The following is a 14,892-nucleotide window of genomic DNA, read 5'->3' as shown; positions in this document are numbered from 1 at the left end:
GTCCTTATTATTTCATTTGGCTTTTTTATTTAGCATTACACCATAGTATGTGCACACAGTTCAATAAAAAATGGAAAACATAAACAGAAATTAAGAGGAAGATGTAAGTTTATATAATCCCACCATCCCAAGTTAATATTTTGGTTTATATTCTTCTAGGTATGTTCTATATGTAATAGTTTCTTCCACTATATTCCAACCCAAATCCTACTTCTATAGCAAACACAGTCTTCATGTTGTCGCCAGTTGCATTTGTTGCCTGTGGCAGCCCTAACAAATTATCACAAGCTGGTGGCTTAAAACAAGATAACTTTATTCTCTTACAGTTTGGGAGGCCAGAAGTCAGAAGCCCAGGTCTTCCTAGTGCTACACGCCCTCTGGGACTCTAGGGGAGCATCCTTTGTTAGCCTCTTTGGGTTTCTCGTGGTTTCCGGCTCTCTTGGCTTGTAGCCACACCCTTCCACTACTTCTTCACATTGACTTCTCTTGTGTTTGTTCTCCTTTCTCTCTTATAAAGACACCTGTCATTGGATTTATCCCCCACCCAGATAACCCAGGATAAACTCATCCCAAGATCTTTAGCTTAATTACACCTGCAAAGACTCTTTTTCCAAATAATACCACATTTACAGATTTAATGATTTGATCTGGATATACCTTTGGTGGCGGGGGTGGGGAGGTGGTCACCATTCAGCCTCCTACACCAGTGTTAAATTCTTCAAACAACAAAAATTTGTCTGTGTCACTGCAGTAGGTTAAAAATCCTTCAGTGGTCCCCCATTATCTTAAGTACTCCTGGCTCCTTTGAATGGCATGAAAAGCATTTATGATCTGATCCTTGCCTAATCTTCCAAGAAAACAGATTTCATAATGGCATACAATCTGCCATGGCCACTCCATCCCTATGATGTATAGAGAGAAAATTAGAGGAGGTCTTAGGAAAACTGGACTGCCTCCTAATTAAACAGCTAGAGGTACAGAATGTTCAGCTTTGGTATTCAGTGTAAGTGTGACAATTTGAATTCAGCAGTGTGCCAGATAATGGACCATAGAGATTAGTTTACACTTGTATTTTTTTCATCACTTGGGACAATATGTGACATTAATAAATTATTAACCTGCTTTGCTGAAAGGAGTGAATGGATGCAAGCATTAAATTAATTAAATTCATGGTACAAAGACTCAAATTCCCTTTTTCTCCCCAACCCAGTGTTTACTTTTCGTTGCTCCTCCTAGCTGAAGTTGTTTTCCTATCATTTGCTTTTGAATCTCTCTTTTAGAAGAGTATACTTACTTATGTCTCATTGAATTCATTTCTCCAAAAAAAAAACAAGCCCGTCATTCCTGTCTTTCTCTATGGTTGTATCAGTGCAGGATTTAGGAGCAAGGAGGAAGCTATGCTAAGTGACAAAGTGTGAAGGGTGAAATTCACACGTATTTCTTAGTCATTTTCCTTCTGTCTCTTTCTCTTAATGTATTAAAGGTAATAGTCTGAATCAAGCCTCTGCTGTTGTTTACTCCTTTCTGACAGAATTAGCCGGGGCAGTTCAGTCTCTGATTTATTGTTGAATTTCATCCACTTTCCATCGCTTTCAGGCATAATTTTTTCCTTTCATTTTCTTTAAAAAAATTAAAATTGCCCACAGTCCTCCTTCATGGTTACTTGGTTTGACAAATTTATCAGAAAACGTAGAGAATGGCTTAGAATAGATCATACTAGCCCTGGTGCGTTTGTGATACAAGATCATTAAGCGTACAGGGAATTGTTCTGCGATGGTGAGGAATGAAGCCCCAGAAGGAAAGCAGAGCAGTGGCTGCGGACCAGAGCAAGCCGGGGAGGGGTCCAGCCCCAAGCAGGGAAAAAGAAGGGCGGAGGATGCTGTCTCAGGAGAATTTTAAAACAAAAAGAAAACCAAATAATTCCAGTCTACTTTTTTTTTTAAAAAACTAAGACAATTTTTACAACAGTTTTAGGTTTACAGCTAAATTGAGGGGAAGTTATAGAAATTTCCCATCATACCCCCTCCCCCTACATACCCACAGGTTTCTCCATTATCAGCATCCTCCACCAGGTTATAATTTATGAACCTACAGTATGCACCATAATCATCCAAAATCCATAGTTAATATTACGATTCATTTTTGGTCTTATACATTCTATGGATTTGGACAAAGATATAATGACACGTATCTGTCATTATGGTATCATATAGAATATTTCCACTGCCCTAAAAATTCTCTGTGTTCTGCTTATTCAGCCGTCACCTCCTGCCCCCCCTGACACATGTTGAGCACTGGTCTTTTTACTGTCTCCATAGTTTTGAATTTTCCAGCATGTCATTTGATTACAATCATAAAATATGTATCCTTTTCTGGTTGGCTTCTTTCACTTAGTAACACAAATTTAAGTTTTTACTATGTGTTTTCATGACTTGATAGCTCATTTCCTTTTAAGCATTGAATAATAATTCACTGCCTGTCTTGCGGTTTATTTATTCATTCATCCACTGAAGGACACCTTGGTTGTTTCTAAATTTGGGCAATTATGAATAAAGCTGCTACTAATCTGTGCGCAAGTTTTTGTGTGAAATAAGTTTTCAGCTCCTTTGAGTAAATACTAAAGAGCATGACTGCTGGGCTGTAAGGTAAGAGTATGTTTAGTTTTGTAAGAAAATGCCAAACTATCTTCCAAAGTGTATCATTCTGAGTTCCTACAACAAAAGAGAGTTCTCGTTGCCCGCATCCTCACCAACATTTAGTGGTGTCAGTGTTCTGGATTTTGACCATTCTAATAGGTGTGTAATGGGATCTCTCAGTCTACTTTTTATTATTACTCTGAACCAATAATTCTAAATAATGTCAGAGATAAAATACTCCCAGAAAAAAAAAATACATTTTGGTCTAAGTTCTAAACAATTGCTCCAATGTTTTCTGTATTTCAAAATATATGTATAAGATCCAAATTAGTATATGTTTATTACTTATTCTTTAATAAACATTGTGTTCTGCATGGAAGGTGATCATATTAACCTACACACATTAGTTCTATTTTTTAGTGTTTAGAATTGTTTAAGCTTGCTTCAAGAATAGTTCATCTTTAAGTTCTATGGAACTTTATGGTCCTGCCTTTAAAAAGTATATTCAAAATAATGATAACACAAGGATTATAAGGACCAAGAGACAGAACTCAAGTTACTTTAATTCTGTCACTGTATTTGACCACTTGGAATTTTTTGTTTAAGCTTGAAATTACACACATTACTATATATATAAAATAGATAAACAACAAGGACGTACTGTATAGCACAGAGACCTATATTCAATTTCTTTTTTTATAATGGAAAAGAATCTGAAAATATATATAGGTATGTATATGTATAACTGAATCACTTTGCTGTACCCCTGAAACTAATATTGTAAACCAACTTCAATAAAAAATTTAAAATAAAAGAAAAATAAGGGCCTCCTAGATATCTCAAAAAAAAAGTGGTTTCTACTGAAGAAACATTTAAAACCTGACAGAATAAATTTGAAAAATAAATGACATGAAGTTATGGTGATTTCTGGGATTTATTATGAAATAAATTTTTAAGACTCTGGCAAATTTATCACGGATTTAAAAATTGTTAATTATTTGTATGTTTATTGCTTCATGTGAAAGAAACTTTTGAAATTAAAATTAATAAAATATCTTTAACTATCAGTGAAGACAGATTTAGATTGACAAATCTGGCTATACTGTCTACTGAACAAGAAAATGTGAAAAGGATCAATTTTATGAGCTCATTTACTAACCTGTGGAAGGTAAGTGTAAGAATAGAAACTGTCATGTTATTATTTATTACTATGTACAATATGTAGGTATACATTTCCTCCTTTATCTAAATACTCTTAAAATTTTTTTTAATATTGTACTATTTTTAATTATTTTTGTTAACTAGCATGATTATATATATACAAGTTTCAATAAAATAAATATTCAGTTTGCATTTTCCTCCATACTCCCAGCTATTATTATTTCTGGCTAATCTTTTTATTTTATGATTACTACTAAAATGAAATCTGTTGTATGGAAGAGGGAAATGTGGAAATAAATTCTCTGCTCTGGCTTTCAAGTATGCTAGATAGACCACTTAATCAGTGAGGTTAACTTGGTTGCCAAAATGTTGAGCTGGGAAGGTACAGGTTTCAAGGAAGGTCAATGCGCAAAGAAGTGATGAGAACATTCCAACCTAAATTCAGTAAGAAAGAGGCAAAAGTGAGCTATGGCAGGATCTTTCATTTCTTATTTGTGGTCCTACTTTTAAATAAATGACTATCTCCAGGACCCTGTCTCCCTGATGGTATGTCCTATTTGTGTCTGCAATATAAAGCTTTAGGGACTCTTGTTCTGATAACCTGACTTAAGATTGCTCACCTGCAGGTGTGTAGGTCTCTATTTTTGAGACAATGGAAATCACTTGGTAAATATAAAATATTTATTGTGTAGATATTTAAAATTAATGATGGGTCTTGCTTTCAATCAACACTAAAGGAATTTTTTTAAATCGTAATAAGACACCATGGAAGATTTTTTAAACACACATTTTTGCTGTGTCCATAAGTAAGTAGTTAATAATGAGTAGTTTCTATCTAATGGAAAATTACTCTCTAAATGCCAGCAAGCTGGGACTGGTTTATCTAACACCTTTTTGGAAGACCTGGAGATGCTCTACAAAGGGCCTAGGTGAGGTGGGTGAGGTGATAAAGACATCCATTTCCTACCTCAGAGATTACCTGAGCTACTTCAAAATTAATCTTAATACTTGGCTGGTTTTTAGAAGAGCTAATGAATAAAACCAACAGGCTTGTCAGCATCTGAGAGGAAGCAGCTGAAAGAATTCACTAAACCGATAAAACAAGTGAATCTTTGCTTAAGACTTGCACACGCCATTAATTAAACATTTTTATTGTGTGGCTTATTTTTTTTAAAGAAATGAAAAAGAAACATCTTGCATTATGTGAACAGCTCTATAAATAGTGAATGGATTATCCAATTTCAGCACAATGTCAACAAATCTTAGCCAGGTCCGGCAGAAACACACTGCCCTTTTCACTGCCTGTCATTACAAGAAAAGGGTTTTAACACTTTCCTAAAAGAGGAGACAAACAAGAGAGAGAGCAGAGGTGCTAGAAAGGATTGTTTAAAAGGTGAAACAACTTTCTACATCTGAAAAATGCACCAGTTTCCTTCTTCCTTGATTCCAAGCCCAGAGCTTGACTGCAAATTTCTGTCAAGGTGAGTGTAGAGACTGCATTAAGCACCATAAACTATCTGAGGGAAGCTCCTTGAGGACAGAGAGGAGGGTAGGTAGTTCTCAAATACATGCTCTATTGCTTATGATCACTCTTTACCTGCCCCAGTTGGTTGCCTTGCTCCTGATAGATGCTTCATAATAATCCTAACAACCAATAAATATTTACATTCACCTTGAACCATGCATTGTGCTGAGCACTTTAAATCCTTTGTCTTATTTAGTTCTCACAACAAAACTATAAATTAGACAGCATTATTATGATTCTTTAAAGTTCATGAGACACCATTGCTTTATAAGCTTGTGCCAGTTAAGAGAAAGTCTACATCCAAGAATCCGACTCAGGATTCACAAACAAGCCTATCTGACTCCAGAAGTATCTATGTTGTGCTTTCATTTATTATACAACAATCAATAAATATTTTCCCACTGCTCCTTAGTGTCCGCCCTGGTCGCCCAGAACCCCCAGCCCTGATGTCAGTTCATCTATTTTAACTCAACTTTCTCACCCCTCCTAGAGCCTGGAACAACCATCCTTATTTAAAACCTGTGGCTTGGAAATCTTCCATAAGATGGTAGTGCTATACTGTCACGTCTGTGCTCTTCTGTAAATACTGATCAACTAATATGGCAAGATAGTAGCAAGAAGTTTCCTAAAGGAAACTTCTGGAGTTGGTACCCACTAATGTCACCTCTGTCCATTTAGGGATTTCTTAGATAACAAGTTGAATTATTAAAGACAACTTAAGGAGGACTACTTAATGCAACATGGAATGCCTCGTCTCTAAGTCTACACCATTTTAACTCAGGTACAAAATGGTTAGTATTACTGTTAAAACACTAGCACGTTTTATTGGAACATAACACTTTCTTGAAGGCTTTCTATGCACTAGTGGGTACTTTACATGAATAAAATTATCTAATAATTTTTATAACCTAACGAGGTGAGTCCTACTATCTTCTTAAATTTATAGCTAAGGAAGATGAAAAGACAAGGCCAGCCTATACTGAATACCATCAGGAAAAAGCTATTATTTCCCCCAGTTTTTGAGAGCATTGTTGACTGACTGCTCAAAGCTGAGTTTCTCTCTGAGCATTATCCTGAGCAGAGAAACCACCAAGCCCAAAGTCACGTCCTCTCCTTGGGGGCGGCCGACTGCCAATGCCTTGCTGGTGACAGCCTATAAAAGTCTGGTCCCCTTGCCTTAAGAGATGCATTTTCCAAGATTTGTCCCAGGTCCAGAGCTCCTAGTGGGATTGACTGAGGCCTCTGTTGCAAATGCGTCATCGCCCAAATCTTCCTTCTGCTCAATCCTGTAACCTTCACGCCCTATTGGTGTCCTGCCTGGAGGCACTCCCTAATAAACTTCTTACACTCAGATCTCCTTCTCAAAGTCTACTTCTGAGATACCATCTAAGACAATTGGTACCAGAAGTGGCCCAAGGAAGAAAACTCTAAAATGGGCTTTAAAGCTGGATCAGCCATCTCACTGGCAATAAAAAGCCCTAGTGTTTGGTGGAGCAGTGTTCAACCCCAACATGCTATAATGGTACAATTGTTAAAACTTTCAAAGTAATGATCTTGGACCAGAAGTTGATGAAAAAGAGTGCTGGTAGGAACAATATGAGAAGATCTGGTAAATACTAATTACGAAGACAGGGTAAACTGATGGCCTTTTCTCAGTGCCCGTGATTCATTGCAGAAGGAAAACAGAAGACTGAGAATGATTAATCACCCATTGAAAGGGATGTGTAAAAGTTAAAGGACCTTCCTCCCAGACTTCAGATAATACTACAAAACTTCAGTAATCAAAATAACGTGGTATTGGCACACAAACAGCCATATGAATATATGAATCAATGGAACAGAATAGAGATCCCAGAAATAAACCCAGACGCCTACAGTTAATTAATCTTTGACAAAGAAGGCAAGAATATACAGTTGAAAAAAGTCTCTTCAGCAAGTCGTGTTGGGAAAATCGGACAGCTGCAGGTAAATCAATGAAGTTAGAACACTCCATCATACCACACACAAAAATCATCTCAGATGGCTTAAAGACATGAATACATATATATTATAAATGTCTTAAATATAAGACATGAAACCATAGAACTCTTAGAAGAAAACACAGGTAAAACAATCTCTGACATAGATCGTAGCCATGTTTTCTTAGGACTGTTTCCCAAGGCAAAATAAATAAGAGCAAAAAATAAACAAATGGGACCTAATCAAACTTACAAGCTTTTTCACAGCAAAAGAAACCATAAACAAAACGAAAAGACAACCAGCAGACAGAGAAAATATTTGTAAATGATGCTACCGACAGACCAGGGCTTAATTTCCAAACTATGCAAACAGCTCACACAACCCAACAACAACAACAACACCCTGCATAACATCACATCAGGCCAACAACCCCACTTAATAGCAGAGAAGATGTGGCAGTTGGCACATGACAGTGGGCTCTCTTGGCCCTGTCACATAGCGTGTCACCCAGAAGCTCCTGGGAGCTTCTTTAAGTGCCCATTTGGAGATAAAGCACCACTGTCAAAAATGCAGGATACACACAAAATCAACAATCACTCTGTAGTTCTTTTCCCTGGTAGGTAAATCCATCAGTCTAGGAATCAAGGAGGAAATCTTACCATCATTCTAGGGGATCCTTTTGGAGGGCGTATGCTTCTCAGCCTCACAGCTCTGGGCTTTGCAGGTTTAGGGAGTCTGATTCCCAGAGGGAAATGCTTTCACCACAAAGACAGAGAAAAAGGTTTTAATAAAGTTCAAGTCGTGACTGTTGCATGTTACTTTGGTCTCCTCCTCCCAAGAGATGCACCAGAGAGGGGCAGGGGAAGGAGTAACTGATCCTGATCATCTGCACGAGGTACAGTAGCTGTTACACACTATGGACAGGGAAAAATACGTCTGGCATCAGATTATCCATGACAGTGTCTCTTGCTAATTTTGATAATAAATATACAAGAGCAGTGGCCATGGCCTAAGGGCAGCAGGGTGACCAAGGACCTGGGTCCCTCAGATCTGATGACAGTATTAGTCACATCACCAAATTACCAACAAAAGTGCTCACTGAGGGTGTAGAGAGCTCAGCAAAGATAGCAGGGGAAAGACATGATGAGGTCTGGAAGTGGCCTCAAGCTCCACGGAAGCAGCAGGTGCTGCAGTTTACTTACCCCACTAAACTGTCTCCTCTAAGCTTCCCTAGTAAAACGAGAAGAAAAGAATCCTAATGGTGATATTCCCACAATTTACATGAAACCAGTGGATCTGAGTGACCCAAGTGGTGGACGATAGAGGACACTGTGTGCGTCTCCAAGATTCCCCCCTCTCTGGGACTAAGGCAGTCTGCCCCCGAGCTGCTAGAAGGTGTTGACAACTGACAGCTGTCAGCTAAGAGCTTCTTGGGACTTGTCCTCAGCTGGTAAGAGAACACCCAGCCCGGGGGTATGCTCCTTTCCAGGAACTGCTGTGTCAAATGACTGGTCGGAATAGGGATGTAAAAGTTTGGCACCCCTGCTTCAGGGAATGATTCCAATAGGCTATTCTGACTCCTGTGCAACCCAGGGGCCCCTTTGCTGGGCCCGCATCATATCTCTTCCACTCCTCCTTCTGCCTCACCCTCGTCCTTCACTCTCTTACAGCGACTCAGCAGTGCCATTACCTCCCTGCATCAGAGTCTGATTCCCAGGCGATTTGTCTGCAACAACGGAGGAGGCACCGCAGTAGCCCAGGCAATCCAAACCCAGAGCCAGTGTTGCCTGCCTCCTGAGCAGCTGGCTACATCTCTTCCCTCTTCCCATCTTCCACTCACTGTTGACCCTTCAGCCCCTTTTGTGACACTCTTCTGATGTTCGGTGGTGCACTACATGTAGTTCTCTTTCTCTGGCATTGGCCACTGGTTGTACAGATTTCCAAAGCCTGTACTTAAAAACACTTAACCAGGGACTAGCAGGCATGATCTCTCAGCTGAGGCCCTGAGCTCACTGCAGAGCCCTTCTATGTAACATGGCGGTAGCTGGCATCCCTCTGTTGGCTGGCTGATCTACTGCAGAATCTACTCTAGAGATTGAACAAACAATTATGGACAGCTTTGTGTGGCTACATTGTCACCATCAGACTCTATCTCAAGTGGTACTTCTACACACCAGTGATCAGGAATGGGATCTTTGCACGTGAAGTGTGCATGCCCAATATGGACACTAGGCAGTCTACACATCTGAGAGTGAAAGAAGTTCTTCTTTATACACAGGCAGATTAGGGGCTTGTGCCCACATCACTTATTTCTCTGGCAGTTTAGAGAATGGCATAATGGAAGAGCCAAAACAGAATCTGAAGTTGAAAGGGCTGAGTCTAGCTCTGCCCTCTTCCCGCATGGTCTTGAGCAACTGGCTTCACCTCACTGCGCTTCTCTTTCATTTCTTCTACGAGGATGATGAAGAACTCCCTGGATTTTCAAGTCACTTGCCCCTACTTCAGACCACATGTCTTATCCCCTGCCTCTTTGAAGAAAGCCATGCAGGTCCCTCTCAGAGAAGGTGAAGCATTTTCTTACATCTGCTCTAAAGGAAGCAAAAATTAACGTTCCCAGCTAGGATGGGTGAAGATTTCGGCAGACCCCAAGACTTGGCTAGGTGTGTATGTTCTGCTTTATCACATCGAGTCGGTGACTGACCTAGGAACAGAGAATAGCAGGAGCCTTGTACTAGGCACTCACATGCCTAGAGAACTAACTGGAAGGAACAGCCTGGAAGTGTGTGTGTGGTAGAGGGGGTCAGAGGACAGTGCTAGAATTACCATTAGTCATTCTTCTGATAATACACTAACATTTAACTCCAAACCACTTAATGTTCCTATAGGGATTTCAACCTGATACACATTTATGTATCCCCAGGCTCTATTTTTCTAGGCTTTTTCAAAGTGTTTAAGGAATAAAAAAAAAAAAACCCCAAAACTGATAGAATCAGTTATCAAAAAACTCCCAACAGAGAAAAGCCCAGGACCAGATGGCTTCACTGGTGAATTCTACCAAACAGTTAAAAAATAATTAATTCTGATCATTCTCAAACTCTTCCAAATAATTGAAGAGGATGGAATACATCCAAACTTCACTTTTGAGGCCAGCATTACCTTGATACAAAAGCCAGAGACAAAGGCATCACAAGAAAAGAAATCAGCAGGCCAATGTCCCTGATGAATATATATGCAAAAATCCTCAATAAAATACTAGGTAACAGAATCCAACAACACATTACATGGATCATTCACTATGACCAAGTTGGATTTATCCATGGGATTCAAAGATGATTCAACATATGAAAATCAATTGTCATATATCACATCAACAGAATAAAGGGAAAAAAAAACACACGATTGTCTCAACAGATGCAGGAAAAGTTTGACAAAACTCATTGCCATGATAAAAACTGTCAATAAAGTAGGAATACAAGTATACTAGCTCAGTATGATAAAGGCCATATATGAAAAGCCCACAGTTAACGTCAGTAACAACTAATATCAACTTTGAAAACATAAAAATGTTTAAGATTAGGAACAAAGCAAGGATGCCCATTCTTATCGCTTTATTCAACATAATACTGGAAGTCCTATGCAGAGAATTAGGCACAAAAAGTAAATAAAAGGTATCTAAATAAGAAAGTAAGAATACAAATTGTCTCTCTTTACAGATAATAAGGTCATATATAGAGAAAACACTAAAGACTCTGATGAAAAAACCTGTTAGAGCTAACCAACAAATTCAGTGAAGTTGCTGGATACACAATCAGCATACAAAAATCTGGTGTGTGTCTATATACGAACATTGAACTATCTGAAAAAGAAATTAGGAAAGCAATCCCTTTTAACAATGGCTTCAAAAAATACTTAGGGATAAACTTAACCAAGGAGGTGAAAGATCTGTACACTGAAAACTATACAATGCTGGTGAAATAAATTAAATAAGACACAGACAAATGAAAATGCACCTTGTGTTTATGGACTGGAATACTGAATATTGTTAGAAGGTCTATACTGCCCAAAACAATCTACAGATTCAATGCAATGTCTATCAAAATCTCAGTGGCATTGTTTTTGAAAATAGAAAATAAAATAAAATTCACATGTTACCACAAAAGATCAGAAATAGCCAAATCAATCCTGAGAAGGAAGAGCAAAGTTCCTGGAGGTGTCACGCTTCCTGATTTCAAATTATATTACAAAGCTACAGTAATCAAAAGAGTATGGTACTGGAATAAAAAGACATATAGACTAATGGAACAAAATAGAGAATCTAGAAATAAAGCCATGCATATAAAGGTATTTGACCTTCAACAAGGTTGCCAAGAATATATACCAGGGAAATGATAGTCTCTTTAGTAAATGGTGTTGAGAAAACTGGATATTTACAGACAAAAGAATGTTTTCTTTTTATAAAGGGATCTTTTTTAAATAAGATTTATATAAAAGATAAGAATCCAAAAGAATGGACCCTTATATATAAAAATCAACTCAAAATAGTTGAAAGACTTAAATACAAGACCTGAAATTATAAAATTCCTAGAAGAAAACAAAAGGGCAAGTTTCATGACATTGGTCATGACAATGGTTTCATGGATATTGCAATCAAAAATAAATATATAAAAAGTAAAAAATAAACAAGTGGGGATATATCAATCTAAAAAGCTTCTGCACAGCAAAGAAAACAATCAACAGAGTGAAAGGCATCCTAGAGAGTCAGAAAAAATATTTGTAAACCATATATTTGATAAGGAGTTAGACTCCAAAATACATGAAATACTCCTACAACTCAATAGTAAAATCACCATCATCATCGTCACCGGATGTAAAAAATGGGCTAAGGACTTGACCAGGCATTTTTCCAAAGAAGACATACAAATTGCCAAAAGGTATATGAACAAAAGTTCCATATCACTAATTATACTAATTATCAGGGATTTGAAAATCAAAACTACAATGAAAGAACTCCTCAGACAAAAGGCAATGAGTACTGGCCAGGATGTAGAGAAACTGGAACCTTTGCACATGACTGGTGAGAGTGCAAAATGGGGCAGCTGCTATAGAAAACAGCATGTAGTTTCCTCAAAAACATATATGTCATAGGATCCATCAATCTCAGTTCTGGGTAGACAAATATCCAGAAAATGAAAATCAGGATCCTGAAGACATGTTAACATTCCCGTGTTCACTGCAGCACTATGCACAATACCTAAGTTCTGGAAACAACACAGATGATAAGGAAAATGTGGTAAATCCATGCAATAGATATTATTCAGCCTTAAAAATGAAGGAAAAATCTGCAATATGCAACAACACGGATGCACCGTGAGGACCATACGCTAAGTGAAATAAACCAGTCACAGAAAGACAAATACTGCATTAGGGTTAGTGTTGTACTGCATATCTAAAATAGTCAAATTCATAGAGTCAGAGAATGAAATGCTGGTTGCCAGAGGCTGGGGCAAGGGGAGGAATGAAGTTTCTAATCAATGAGCATAAAGTTTCAGTAAAACAAGGCGAATAAGTTCCAGAGTTCTGCTCTACAATATTGTAGCTTTAGTCAACAAGAATGTGTTTTACAGTTAAAATTTGTTAAGAAGGTAGATCTCATGTGACATGTTCTTACCACAATAAAATAAAAATTAAAATAAAAAACAAAGAACAAACAAACAAAATTCTGCTCTTCTTCAGGATAAAGGCTGTGTTATTTTAATTTATCTTTGCTAATTAGTCTCTCTCTCTCTCTCTCTCAACCATGGATTTCTGTGTTAATATTTTAGAACATCCACCATTCCCCTGCTCCTAGTCCCCTCTATTTCCTGAGGAGAGATCACTGCTGAGGGATGGGCTAGAACACGAGGTCCCCTATTTCTGATTATTCTAATCCCTTCAATCACGTGTTCTTGAAATTCTGGGTCCAGTTTCCTGACACAGTTTACACTGAAGCAATGAGCAGTTCAGTTGTTCAATATCAGAAGACAGGGATATTAATGGGCAAGTTATTTCACAAATAATAATGCTGTCTCATCAATATACAATTAAGAGGAGTATTTGTTCATTATAGATTCCACTTCATGCTCCTTTCTACCTGCTCCTACCACCTGCTCACAAGAAGGCCTCCTTCTTTCCTGTTTTTCACTTGTTCTAATACTAGTTTTAAAATGTGCTCAAATTAAGTAGGACTCAAACGTTAATAAATCCATAAATCAAAAATACATTTCACTCACTGTATAGCACAGGGAAATATACACAAAATGTTATGATAAATCACAGAGAAAAAAATGTGACAATGAGTGTGTATATGTCCATGAATGACTGAAAAATTGTGCTGAACACTGGAATCTGACACAACACTGTAAAATGATTATGAATCAATAAAAAATGTAAAAAAAATTACTTTTAAAAATCCAGTTCTACTCACTGTCATCTTTTCATGAGACAATAAAGGAAAAAAAAATACATTTCACTTATTCCTGCTTACAGACATAATGCAATCACCAATTTGCTAGTACTAATGGGCAATTCTTCCCATGAGGAAGAGACTAGCAATGAAAATTCCTCACTGCAGAGTTTCTTTGCAAGATAACAAATGAACAAGTGTCTTATTACAGCCACATGTGCAGAACCTTATTCCTCCAAACATACTGAATAATCCCATGTAGACCTTGTATGGGGCTAAGACCAAAATACCAGTTGGTAAGGGGCAGGCCTGAAATTCTGAGCCAGATCTATTTGACCCCGAAGTCCATGGTCTCTTTGAGAGTATCAGTCTTCCCAGTATCTTCTAAACTCAACTCAATCTGGTCCAAGGATGCTTTGGTTCACTGTTAAGTTCACGCACCTAACCCAGAGCCTGACACTTTAATAAATGGCTGTGTAAGGAACGAATACTTCTCTGCATCTGCATCTCCTCCTGAGGGGGTCACAGTGATTTCCATCATGAATGGCACCCCATAATCAGCAGTAGGCTGTCGCTTTGTATTTGGTAAGTACTTAACAGAGAAACACTGCTTTAGAACTGGATCTCACTTTCAATGTTGTCTAATCTTGTCTTTTATATTTCAGGTCAGGAGACTAGACCACACACAGAAAACGACATGTCTCAAGGCTCATAACTAATAACCAGAACAGAGTTTGACTCCAGGTTGTTTAGCTTTGTTCAGAAAAGTTTCCCTGTGACTACTGAAGATGACAATTATAATGGCAATTATAATGTATATAATGTATAATTATATACAATACTTCAACCAAGCCATAGTAGTTGAGGTAACCATGCAAAATATTTAACAGATAACAAATTATTGTAGTTATAGTTATTTTTAATACATTAGTTTTTTTTAAACTTTTAAACTAGAGTTGTAAACAATTATAATATTAAAGAATCTGACTTTGACTATATATTTACCATTACCAGTGACTTTTACAAATGCATTCATATGTTTTTATGATGTTATTTAGCATCCTTTGCTTTCTATTTAAAGGATGTCTTTAAACAGTCCTTGTAAGGCAGGTCTAGTGAGAATGAGCTCCCTCAGCTTTTGTTTGTTCAGGAAAGTCCTTATCTTTCCT

This window comes from Vicugna pacos, chromosome 11, assembly GCF_048564905.1.
Source record: "Vicugna pacos chromosome 11, VicPac4, whole genome shotgun sequence".
NCBI classification, from domain to species: domain Eukaryota; kingdom Metazoa; phylum Chordata; class Mammalia; order Artiodactyla; family Camelidae; genus Vicugna; species Vicugna pacos.
The sequence above is the reverse complement of the archived record's forward strand: the minus strand, read 5'-3'. Positions refer to the sequence as shown.